Below are 11,925 nucleotides of genomic sequence, written 5' to 3'. Positions count from 1 at the left end.
TTATTTTGAAGAGTTAAAGCAATGTAAAAACATGCTGTCATAACTTGATCATATCATTTTTTACAAAAAAGTTGATGCCTTACATTTTTAAGTACAATCAACTTGGATGTTTAAGTCATTTAAACTTAAATTGCATTACACTGACTTGAATCTTGTATAACAAAGTTGAAAATTGCTTAACTTATTTTGATGTTAAAGCAAAGTAAACATGTTGTCATAAATTATTGATCATATGATTTTTTACAGTGAAGAAACGTCTTTCAAAACCCATTAAAATATCCAAACTTTTTGAACAGTAGTGTGTTGTGTACATATATTACACTCTAAAAATACTAAATTTAAGTACTAGACAAATACTAAAATTAAGCAATATTTTTTTGTCCTGAGCAGTGCTCTTATGTGCCACCAGTGTGGATATTAGTGTGAATTCACCTATTCTCAGCCTGAACCCTGCATATATTGACCATCAGGCACTCTGTTGACCCGGCTCAGCCTCGGTTCAGTTGCTATGAGACGAAGCGGCGAGAGCGTAAACAGTTAACTTCACAAATACTCCCCGCACCCAATGTTCTCCAGTGGACAAGTAAAAATGCGATATTTGTGTGCTGTCATGATGGTAATATCCGATAAGAAGCTGTTTCCCTTAAAACGTAATGTTTTCAGGCAATCTCCTCTTCGAGATACAAAGATAAGTCTTGTAACCGAACGCTGTAGTTTTATGCTGCAGAAATAAATGGATTCTGAACCTGGGCCGCCATAAGCCCTTAAAGTCAAGCTTTATATGCTGTGTGGCTAAATCTTGCTAACACACAGTGCAACTTTAAAGCTCATCATCAGTGAGGAAAGGAGGGTGATTAAAGAGAGGGCAGTCGCTACAAGATGCCCTCTCTTATCTCCACGCAGCAAAGTTTCCATTGATCCGCCCTGCTACGATGTGTGTGCCGATCCGCAGGCTAGCCAACATTACGATTCAGCTCCACCCATCTAAAGTCCATTGATCCAGTCGTGCATCTGGGAGAGAGCCACAGGAGGCCTTTGAGATGGCTAATGAGTCGAACAAACAGGACGGAAAGACAAGAAAGGAGCGCACGCGAGGTGAGAGGCCTCCCGGGTCAAACTCCTGATGTGGACAGATGTTCTCCGGTATGTGTAACACGGAACAAAATTGTGTGTGTGTGTGTGTGGGGGGGGATAAACCAGATTGTTCTTGGTCACGCAAGATGTCTTCTGATAAACAAATAGCTGTTTAAATAAGCAGATACGGTCTGTTTTGCAAAATCCATGAAAGTTGAGCACGACAAGAAATATAACTGAGAAATATTACACTGCTGAAACCGAGGAGCATGACTGATGGTAATAAGGTGGGTGTGTTTTGTGATAAAATCTAGCAGAACCGCAACGGGACTGCTGTAAAACTGTTTGGGATTCAAAGCACGTGGCTCTCAGGTTCACACAGTATCCCAGCCAGACTCCTTGGAAGTGATGTTACCGAACTCGGATGGCTAGCTCAGCTGTTTATTTGCACTGGGATCATTCCGCTTTGTCTTCGCAATCGTAAATTATTGTCAAGATAAAAAGTGCACAAAAAAAGAAAGAGAGAGAGAGAGAGAGAGAGAGAGAGAGAGAGAGAGAGAGAGAGAGAGATAATCTCTTGCATTCCATTACCATTAATCAGTTTGTTGACAGTTTCGTCCTTTCATGTTGTTCAAGTTCAAACAATAACTCCGCTAATCCAAACATCCATGAACCGTCAGACAGAAAGATGATGCAAAGCGCTGATCTAAGATCAGGTTTTTCCATGCTTCACCTGTTCTGAAGCAATATTAGCTGGGATTTGATTTTAAATGCAAATCAGGTATGCCTTTCTGAATTCACAGCCATCAAATGTTTGGGTGTTTATGGGTTTATGAAGAGCAGAGGAGAAATATATTCCAGTCACAATCCCCCTCACATCTGTCCCAAATGCCTGACAGCTTCAAAGCAGGTTGCGTCCACAATTCAGGGTCTCAAACCACCAAATATTGTGTATTTTCAGCACACAGGCCTTTAGCGAAGAGCAATCAAGTGGCAAACCGTGTTTTAAGTCTATTTGAAGTCAATAACACGATTTTCAAAAGAGAACGTGAGTGGCATTTGTCCATTCAAAACGCGCCGTCACGATGTTTCTAGGCATTGCTATGCAGTGGCTGGTGTGGTCTTCAAATGTTCTTGCTATGCATGTTGAAGTATGGTTGCAAGGATGTTTTTAATCGCCCTTTTTGCCCAATTTATCATGTGAAAATTATCAGTCCGATCACTCAGAAAAGAACTAGCTTGGTCACAGTGTTATTCATATCTGTAGCACAAATGGTGTGGGGCAAGATATGTGCCAAAGTTTAACCCTAGAATGGGGTTAAAACTGTGACAAAATCATGTAATTTCTTTGATATTCCATGTATAGTATATAAATAAATCTTGTATGTGAGCTTCAGCAAATTTCATTTCTTTTTTGAAAAAAATTACTTAGAGTTTGGTCACAACTGGATAAATGTTTCTAAAACATATCCTAAACTGTTGGAAACCTCAAAACAATGGTTTATCATTGCCTACTTGCTTGTTTTTCAGCGTTTCTACACAGAGATACTTGCCCACTGGAAGCCATTCAATTTCCGAACCTTTAAAACAAATCAAACCAGGTAAAAAAAAAAAGATAAATTGTTTGTTTCATTGATAAAAAAAATTACTGTCCAAAAACAAACTTTTTTTTTTAGGTAACAATGTGTTGTTTGGAGATATGCTAATGATGATAGCTGTGACCAATCAAAGAGGAGGAAACTTCAGCGGGGAGCTGTTAAGCCTCCTGCTAGTATGTTTGGAAAAGACCTACTACAGCAATATCTCTGAATCCCAAAGTTTGATTCTGCCATATTTCCTTTTGGCAATGATCCTTTAACTTTTCCTTTAATGATCCAAACTTTCAGGTCTGATAAATTTCACAATCAAGAACTTGTCATTCCTGAACAATACAGAATGATGACATGATTTGTAATTGGTTAAAGGAGGTGCGATCTAGTACATTTGAAAACAATGATAATCCAGGCTGAGTCAGTATAGGGAAAATGGGCTATTTAACGCAGAACCATGAAATGGTGTTTCACGGTTTTAAGCAGAATAAAATAGATAGAGATATTAATGGTGAGTCATTTTGCAGCATTTTAAAATGGTTAAGTTTTTCTTCACAGACAAGCAAATAATGAAGTTCACGTCAAAGATGAAGATAGGTAAATGAGATTTGCATGGATTATAATTAAAAACCAGTACATTTTGTGTTCCACAGATCAAGTAGGTGTTTATGGGCTGTGTTTAATTTGAATAATGAATTCAAACCCATTCTTTAAGGTGTTTCAATAGCTGTCCTTTCTGTTTGATTCATTTGTCTTTTCACTACTGCATTACCTCCGCTTTCCACTTCTAACAACCTCGTGTCATTTTTAAGCTTTTGTCTGTTTCGTTCCAGGAATACGTCCAACTTTTTGAGCACGATGGGACCCCATCGCCTCAGCCTCTATTAACAAATTTCCTTGATTCCTAATTCGAGCGGACAGAAACAGCCACTGTAATTATGTCAGAAATCTTCCCCATCTGACTAATTATATTTCTCATCATAGTCTGATGATGCTCATTATACTTCCTTTCCATGAAGCAGCGATAAATAACAGGCCCAAGACAAGCCGTTGAAAACACTGGGTCGATTAATCATAACGCTCAGTATCAGATGCAGCATTTAAATATACAATGCAATACAAAGTACAAAGGAGTTTGCACTGTAAATAATATTAGATATTAGCATGTCATTTTACTGTAAAATATTCCTGTAATATGCTCACTGCTAACGTATGCAATACCACACAAGAGTTAAGCCAATCGTATTCATAAACAAAATATGGTAACACTTTAGTTTAGAATCCAACTTTCACTATTAACTTGCTTATTAGCATACATATTATTGGGATATTGGCTGTTTATTACTGCTTATAAAGCACATATTAATGCCTTATTAAGCATGACCATATTCTTCATCCCTTAATCCTACCCAATACATAAACTTAACAACTAACTTACTAACTATTAATAAGCAGTAATTAGGAGTTTATTGAGGCAAAAGTCATAGTTAATAGTTTGTTTATAGTGAGAATTAAACCCTAATCTAAAGTGTGACGAAAATATTTGCCTCCATTCCAGTATGCAATGCTCACTTTACAATTCAATCAACAACCAGTGAATAAAATCGAGTCCATCCATACATTTTTTCTTGTTCGATTTCACTTGGAAAAAGTTGTGGTAGTGAAGTTAGTCGCAACTTCCATTTCATGCTAAATTTAAGAATGAAAAAGTATGAAATACCTTATATTTAATTTTATTTAAATTATATTTCTAACTAAAAAGTAAAGTTTGTTGGGACAAAATTTAATGTTGGCTTGACAAAGCCTTGTCTGAAAGTTTTATAAGCTTCCTAGCATATCATGCCGCTAGCAAGTTTTAACATGTTGTTAGCATGTGTCTAGCATTGTTTTGCATTTTGCTAGCATGTTTAGTACATTGCTAGCATGGATTAGCATGTGCAAGCATTTTAGCATGTTTCTAGCATGAATTAGCATCTTTCTAACATGTCTTACCATATTGCTAGCATGTTTTAACACTTTGCTAGCATATATTAGCACATTGCTAGTATGTTTTTTCATGTTTATTTTAATTAAATGTTATTTGATTTAATATTTAATTCAAAATTGTACTAATTTTATTAAGTAATATGTGTAATGTTTTATTCTTTTATGACAATACAAATAACTGGCCGGTTGTCAAGAAAAGGACATATTTGGCCTTTCATTGGGTTATTATGGAGCTTATCGGCAGTAGTATAAAGGACAATTAAATAGTTCAAGTTGTTTGGTATATTAACATTAAATCATTTATATTTATATTTTTATCAATATTAAACAGAAAACACAGTTGTATGACATAGAATTTAAGACCAAACAATTACACGAGACTCCAAAACAAACCCCATAGAAAATCGATCTGACGCGCGTTTAAAAATGTGACGCGTCAAACAGACACTTTAATTGGATGATGGGTTTGTGTATGAGTATATGGATCAGATAAATGCTGGATTGTGAATGTTCTCATTGTGTTTGTCAAGGGATGAATGGTGTAAAGATAGGATACTGTACATTTGACTGAGCTGTAATCAATAATATTGTCAAACTTATCTTGTTCTTCTCTAAATCAAGCCTCTGAAATCAATACTAACCTTGGTGAATGTCGTGGAAACAAACATCAATGCAAATCTGTTCAATGATACACAACAGGCGTCCGGCCTTGTTAATAGGACACTTCTGAACTCATGGATATTGATGTAATTTTTAAGTGTCTGGAGGTACAAGAATATTGTCATGCCACTGTTTTATATTATTCACTGATGGTGAAAAGTTTTACGCAAAGGCAGAAAATTTTTCAGAATTAAATAAATGCTCGCAATAAAACCAAAGATCATCCATCATAAAACCTTTATTTTTTTCATAACCTACTTCTTGTTACATCTGATGTCAGCATTACCTCACCTTAAGAAGTAAAGATAAATCCATTAAAATATATTAACCTTTGCAAATAAATTAACTTTTGCATTAAATAAGCAGCTTTTGGGTTATTTTACTCAGATACATGTTAGGATAGATATTAATGAACCTTGTGAAAATCCCTGAACTCATATACTATTCTTTTTTATCCATTTTGTTTATGCTTTTGGAGGTCTCCAAATTAGTTACAGATACCCAGTTTAGTGCTACTAAATAAATGATTGATTACTCTTTAGTGCAGTGGGGAGTTTGTTTCTTTGTACATTCATTTACTTATATTTAAATATTAATTTAGATTGAATTATTCAGAACAGATAAACACTAATCATGCATGGCTCTCCAGTGCCTTTGCTGGTTTGAGGAGCACAGTGTTTCTTGTTGCTCTAAACTAAAGATTGAATCACATATGGAAGATTGGCTTGATTTTTAACTCTAGAGACCCTGAAGACACTGAAGTAGGCCTGTGTCCAGTTGTAAAAACCTAAGAAAAAGCTTAGTTAAAGTAAAGGTACCACAGCTAAAAGTTTTCTTAGGGGGTTTGCTACAGCTGGCTGCTGCTGTTTGCATCTGGTTTTCCCATGAGATCACTCACATGAGACCTATAGCAAACCACAACACTCTGAATATCCAATCAATTCCCAGTGGACAAAATCAAGTCCCATCCTACATTTTTCCTTGTTCAAGAAGCCATTTCACTTGGATATACGTCACAATAGGGTAGAAAAGACTTCAGTTTCATGCTGACCATCTCAGACAAGCCATTATCATCAACATAAGCTCTTTCCATTATGTGAAAAGATCAAAAAAATGTGAAATCAGACAATTTGACATATTTTAGACTTATTTTCTCTACTTTCACTCCGCCAACAAAAATAGTTTCAAACAAAGCCACAGCAAAATGAACCATTTCCAAGCATTGTCCTCAAAATGATAAGAGTGCACATATAGGCTACCTTTTAATGGGAATATTTTAACTTAAGTGCTGCAAGACAGTCGTTTCCTCTTGTCAGTCTTTGGCATGAAATGCGAACATTCTTTTTAGATTTGAAAAGTTGAAAACACATACTTTCCAAGAATTTCTTCAGTTTATTGCTGTTGTTCTGACAGCCAACAACAGCACAGCTTAACCATGCGCTCATTTACATTTTTTAGTAATGTTCAAAAAGTAAATTAAGTTAATTAATTTGCTCTTTTTACCCCGTTTTAACAATGGAGTCCTATGGAGACCAGAACAGGGCATCATACAAACGCAACTTAGAATCCATCAAGGCGAAAAAGGTGGATGAACAGAACAATAGCCTGTTGTCCATTGGTGTTGATGGTAATATAGGCTAGTTATCGTCTTTGATGTGAACGGGCCTTAAGGTGATGATACACGGGGCAACTTTTTGGGCAATGTTACCGTCAACGGGCCAGGTGAGACACAGGGCCCACGAACGATCTAAATTCAACAATGCAACATTGCTCAAAAAGTTGCCCCGTGTACCATCACCATGACTGATTGGGTGTCAATGTTCAACAACGGGGAAAAAATCGTTGTGGAACGTGATTCCAACTATATCGTTCCTCTGTGTTGTTATCGTTATACAGTGAGGAAAATAAGTATTTGAACACCCTGCTATTTTGCAAGTTCTCCCACTTAGAAATCATGGAGGGTGGTGATGGCGCAGTGGATAAGACACATGCCTTTGGTGTGAGAGACCCGGGTTCGAATCCACTGTGAGACACCAATGTGTCCCTGAGCAAGACACTTAACCCCTAGTTGCTCCAGAGGCGTGCGACCTCTGAAATGTATAGCAATTGTAAGTCGCTTTGGATAAAAGCGTCAGCTAAATGAATAAATGTAAATGTAAATGTAAATGTAAATGGAGGGGTCTGAAATTGTCATCGTAGGTGCATGTCCACTGTGAGAGACATAATCAAAAAAAAAAATATCCAGAAATCACAATGTATGATTTTTTAACTATTTATTTGTATGATACAGCTGCAATTACAGAGGTCAAACGTTTCCTGTAGTTTTTCACCAGGTTTGCACACACTGCAGGAGGGATTTTGGCCCACTCCTCCACACAGATCTTCTCTAGATCAGTCAGGTTTCTGGGCTGTCGCTGAGAAACACGGAGTTTGAGCTCCCTCCAAAGATTCTCTATTGGGTTTAGGTCTGGAGACTGGCTAGGCCACGCCAGAACCTTGATATGCTTCTTACAGAGCCACTCCTTGGTTATCCTGGCTGTGTGCTTCGGGTCATTGTCATGTTGGAAGACCCAGCCTCGACCCATCTTCAATGCTCTAACTGAGGGAAGGAGGTTGTTCCCCAAAATCTCGCAATACATGGCCCCGGTCATCCTCTCCTTAATACAGTGCAGTCGCCCTGTCCCATGTGCAGAAAAACACCCCCAAAGCATGATGCTACCACCCCCATGCTTCACAGTAGGGATGGTGTTCTTGGGATGGTACTCATCATTCTTCTTCCTCCAAACACGTTTAGTGGAATTATGACCAAAAAGTTATATTTTGGTCTCATCTGACCACATGACTTTCTCCCATGACTCCTCTGGATCATCCAAATGGTCATTGGCAAACTTAAGACGGGCCTTGACATGTGCTGGTTTAAGCAGGGGAACCTTCCGTGCCATGCATGATTTCAAACCATAACGTCTTAGTGTATTACCAACAGTAACCTTGGAAACGGTGGTCCCAGCTCTTTTCAGGTCATTGACCAGCTCCTCCTGTGTAGTTCTGGGCTGATTTCTCACCTTTCTTAGGATCATTGAGACCCCACGAGGTGAGATCTTGCATGGAGCCCCAGTCCGAGGGAGATTGACAGTCGTGTTTAGCTTCTTCCATTTTCTAATGATTGCTCCAACAGTGGACCTTTTTTCACCAAGCTGCTTGGCAATTTCCCCGTAGCCCTTTCCAGCCTTGTGGAGGTGTACAATTTTGTCTCTAGTGTCTTTGGACAGCTCTTTGGTCTTGGCCATGTTAGTAGTTGGATTCTTACTGATTGTATGGGGTGGACAGGTGTCTTTATGCAGCTGACGACCTCAAACAGGTGCATCTAATTTAGGATAATAAATGGAGTGGAGGTGGACATTTTAAAGGCAGACTTACAGGTCTTTGAGGGTCAGAATTCTAGCTGATAGACAGGTGTTCAAATACTTATTTGCAGCTGTATCATACAAATAAATAGTTAAAAAATCATATATTGTGATTTCTGGATTTTTTTTTTTTAGATTATGTCTCTCACAGTGGACATGCACCTACGATGACAATTTCAGACCCCTCCATGATTTCCAAGTGGGAGAACTTGCAAAATAGCAGGGTGTTCAAATACTTATTTTCCTCACTGCAGTTGTAGTGTGGACTGTGCTAGTGTTTTACAGTTAGAATGATTTTTAGAATATTAGAATGGGGGGGGGGGGGGGGGGGGGGGGGTTAAACGTGAAATCAGTGTTTTAGAACTTCAGCAACCGAATTTTAATTCATATACATTATATATTTTAATTATATAATATGGAATAGGCTACATATCACCTGGCTGTTATGAAGAAACACTTCATCGTCTGTTTTCAACATAGTAAACATCTCGTACACTCCAAAGGCATGAAAACAGCTTTAGGTTCAACCAGAGCCCTTGAAAAACATCATATTTAAACGTACAGTATGGCATTTTTCGCCACTAGGGGTCGCTAACCTATTTACAATAACAAAGGCGTAGATTGATGACGCAACATTTGCTAAGATTTATGGATCTTGTCGTCAACGTCAAGCCGATCGATCTAATAATGTTTATGGATGACTGAATACATTGATGCTTTTATCATGACTGTGATATGAAGCAGTTCGTGATTGCTAAGAGACAGCTATCAGCTCCAAACTCTAGCACCCAGTCCCGCGGATATAAAAGGAATACGGACATTTCATTCTACCAAACTACACGCAGAATTACTACTCACAGGTCAGTTTATTAGACAAATTAAACTTCTGAGGTAACGCAGCGCTGTTTCACTTGCTCTAACATTACACTAGCACACTAAACTGCATTTGAATGTGTTGAAATGTATGTGTTAGTTTGTCTGAGACTAGCAGTAAGCTAGATCAACATTAGAATAACATACAGATCATATTCTAACATTTTATCATTGTTGAACTATATAACATTGATTAGTTTTATGTAAATGTGCTCACCTGTTTAATAAAGTACATGTAGGAGCGGTCGAAGTCTCGGACGTGGAGCTCTCGTTTATATACTGTCTATGGGAGCTCTTGGCATCTCGAAAACACCGCGCTGACATTGATTCTCGTTTTAGTTCTCCTTTTTTTATCCAAAGTCTGCTTGCCATGGTCCATAATGTTTGAACGAAACAACAACAGCTTGCAAATAGACATTGCGAACTACAAAGTTGTCCGCGTCAGTCGCTTTGGTTACTATCAGACGGCTCTGGTTCATAGCTCTGGTTGCCATGGCAGCACGAGCGGAAACCAGGGACAACGCGGATATGACGCCATTGGCGGCGACAAAACGGAAATAAAGAAACAGGACGTTTCTCGAATTAAATTACAAATTTCTCCTGGTTTGAAAGTTGTTGGAAACAGTCGGGATAATGTAAGTACACAACTAAAAAATATATATAACATAGATATAGTGATTTTTGCTATTTTTAAAGCAAAAAAGTTACATATTGTGCCTTTAACGGCTCTGGGTTCAGCTAACAAGCTTTCAACTTCCGCCATTGGCTAAACAATCATGTCGCAAGTTCAGTCATTACCAACGGAAAATGGCAAACGCTATGTTACGACCATTGTCAAATATTAAAAGAGGGGTTAGAGGCCCCCCCTCCCCCTATTAATATTTATATATTTATATATAAAGTGTTGTTATTAATGTAAAATACTAAATAAACTATGGTATTTAAATTTTTATTTTATTGACAATTTAGTTGATAACAGGCCTAGTTAACCGATGACAGACAAAGCAGAATCCCAGTAAAAGAGATTCATCTGAAAGGTAAAATTATTCTATGACTTATAGGCAAATTAATATTTACATATTTAATTGCTCATATAATTGAAGATATTATACACAACACTGTGTCTGAATGCAAATTGAATGATTTCAACAAGGTTTTATGAAAGCAAATATGTCTGAAATGTACATCTATGGAAATACTGAATAATAACCACATTAATTACAATAATTATTAAATGTAACTTAATAGGCTATAACTTGTACTCCACAAATCTAAAAACATTAATGTGTCCACAAATCCCTCATTAAAAAAGAAAACTTTCATATTCAACATAATACAATGTCATAGATCACTATTTTCCAGGGACACACAGTTAGATCAATTTATGATCAGGAGAAAAAATTAAGGTGAAGGGGTCATTTAAGGTCATCTTACTCCAACCTACCTTATGTTTGTAGAATTTACCATTGTATAATATTTAGAATATAATAAGCTGTACATTGATGTTAGACTCGTTAAAATGGACTGGTTTATGATGGATCCAATCCAGGCTGTTTAAATGGAGTTTCCCTGATATAGAGGCACTTATTTTGCAAAATGGTATGTTTGCAGATGATATGCCAAAGCACACTAGTACAAAACGCAAACAGTGATAAACAGAGGCAAAGAACGCGTGGGAAAAATGAAGAAGAGAGACAGAAAGAGAGATTGCACAGCATGCTTGTTGGTTGACAAGCCAGACATCTCTGGAACAGGTAGTGCTGATCCGGAATAAAAGAGCTCTTTAATCTGCTTTACAACCGACAATGCTGACCTTGCAAGAAGATTATTAAAGTTTGGAAGAGATCTTTTACAATCACATTCTGTCAGAGCTTAACCGCTTTTGTTAGGTGGGGGGTCTTGCCGGGCCATCCAGAGTACGACCACCATCAATGCTGTGTTCGGTTCAAGAGCTCCATCTAGTGATTTAGTGCTTAAAGTGATGGAAAATTCAATGATGCATGGGAGACCCCAAGTCAATTTTAATAGCTTGAAAAATATACTTAACTTAGAAGTGTGCTTCACACTTTTTCTCACCGTGATGAGAATTTTAAATAAAATTGATACTTGATAACACACTTCCATACGTGAAAAATAGGCCTATGTTACAGCTTATGTTTGGGGGCCTCAGAAATACCAGATATTAAACCGGAATAAATGCAATGGATTTTTCCATTAAAATACTCTGATTAATATTCAAATTGTACTAAAATAAAACACACACACAGTCACTATGCAATTGTTTCACTTTTTCATTTTGAATAAATTTACAAAGTTGTCATACAATGTTTTGCTTTGTC

This window comes from Abramis brama, assembly GCF_963993115.1.
Source record: "Abramis brama genome assembly, chromosome: 20".
Classification (NCBI taxonomy): domain Eukaryota; kingdom Metazoa; phylum Chordata; class Actinopteri; order Cypriniformes; family Leuciscidae; genus Abramis; species Abramis brama.
Note: the sequence above shows the minus strand (reverse complement) of the source record.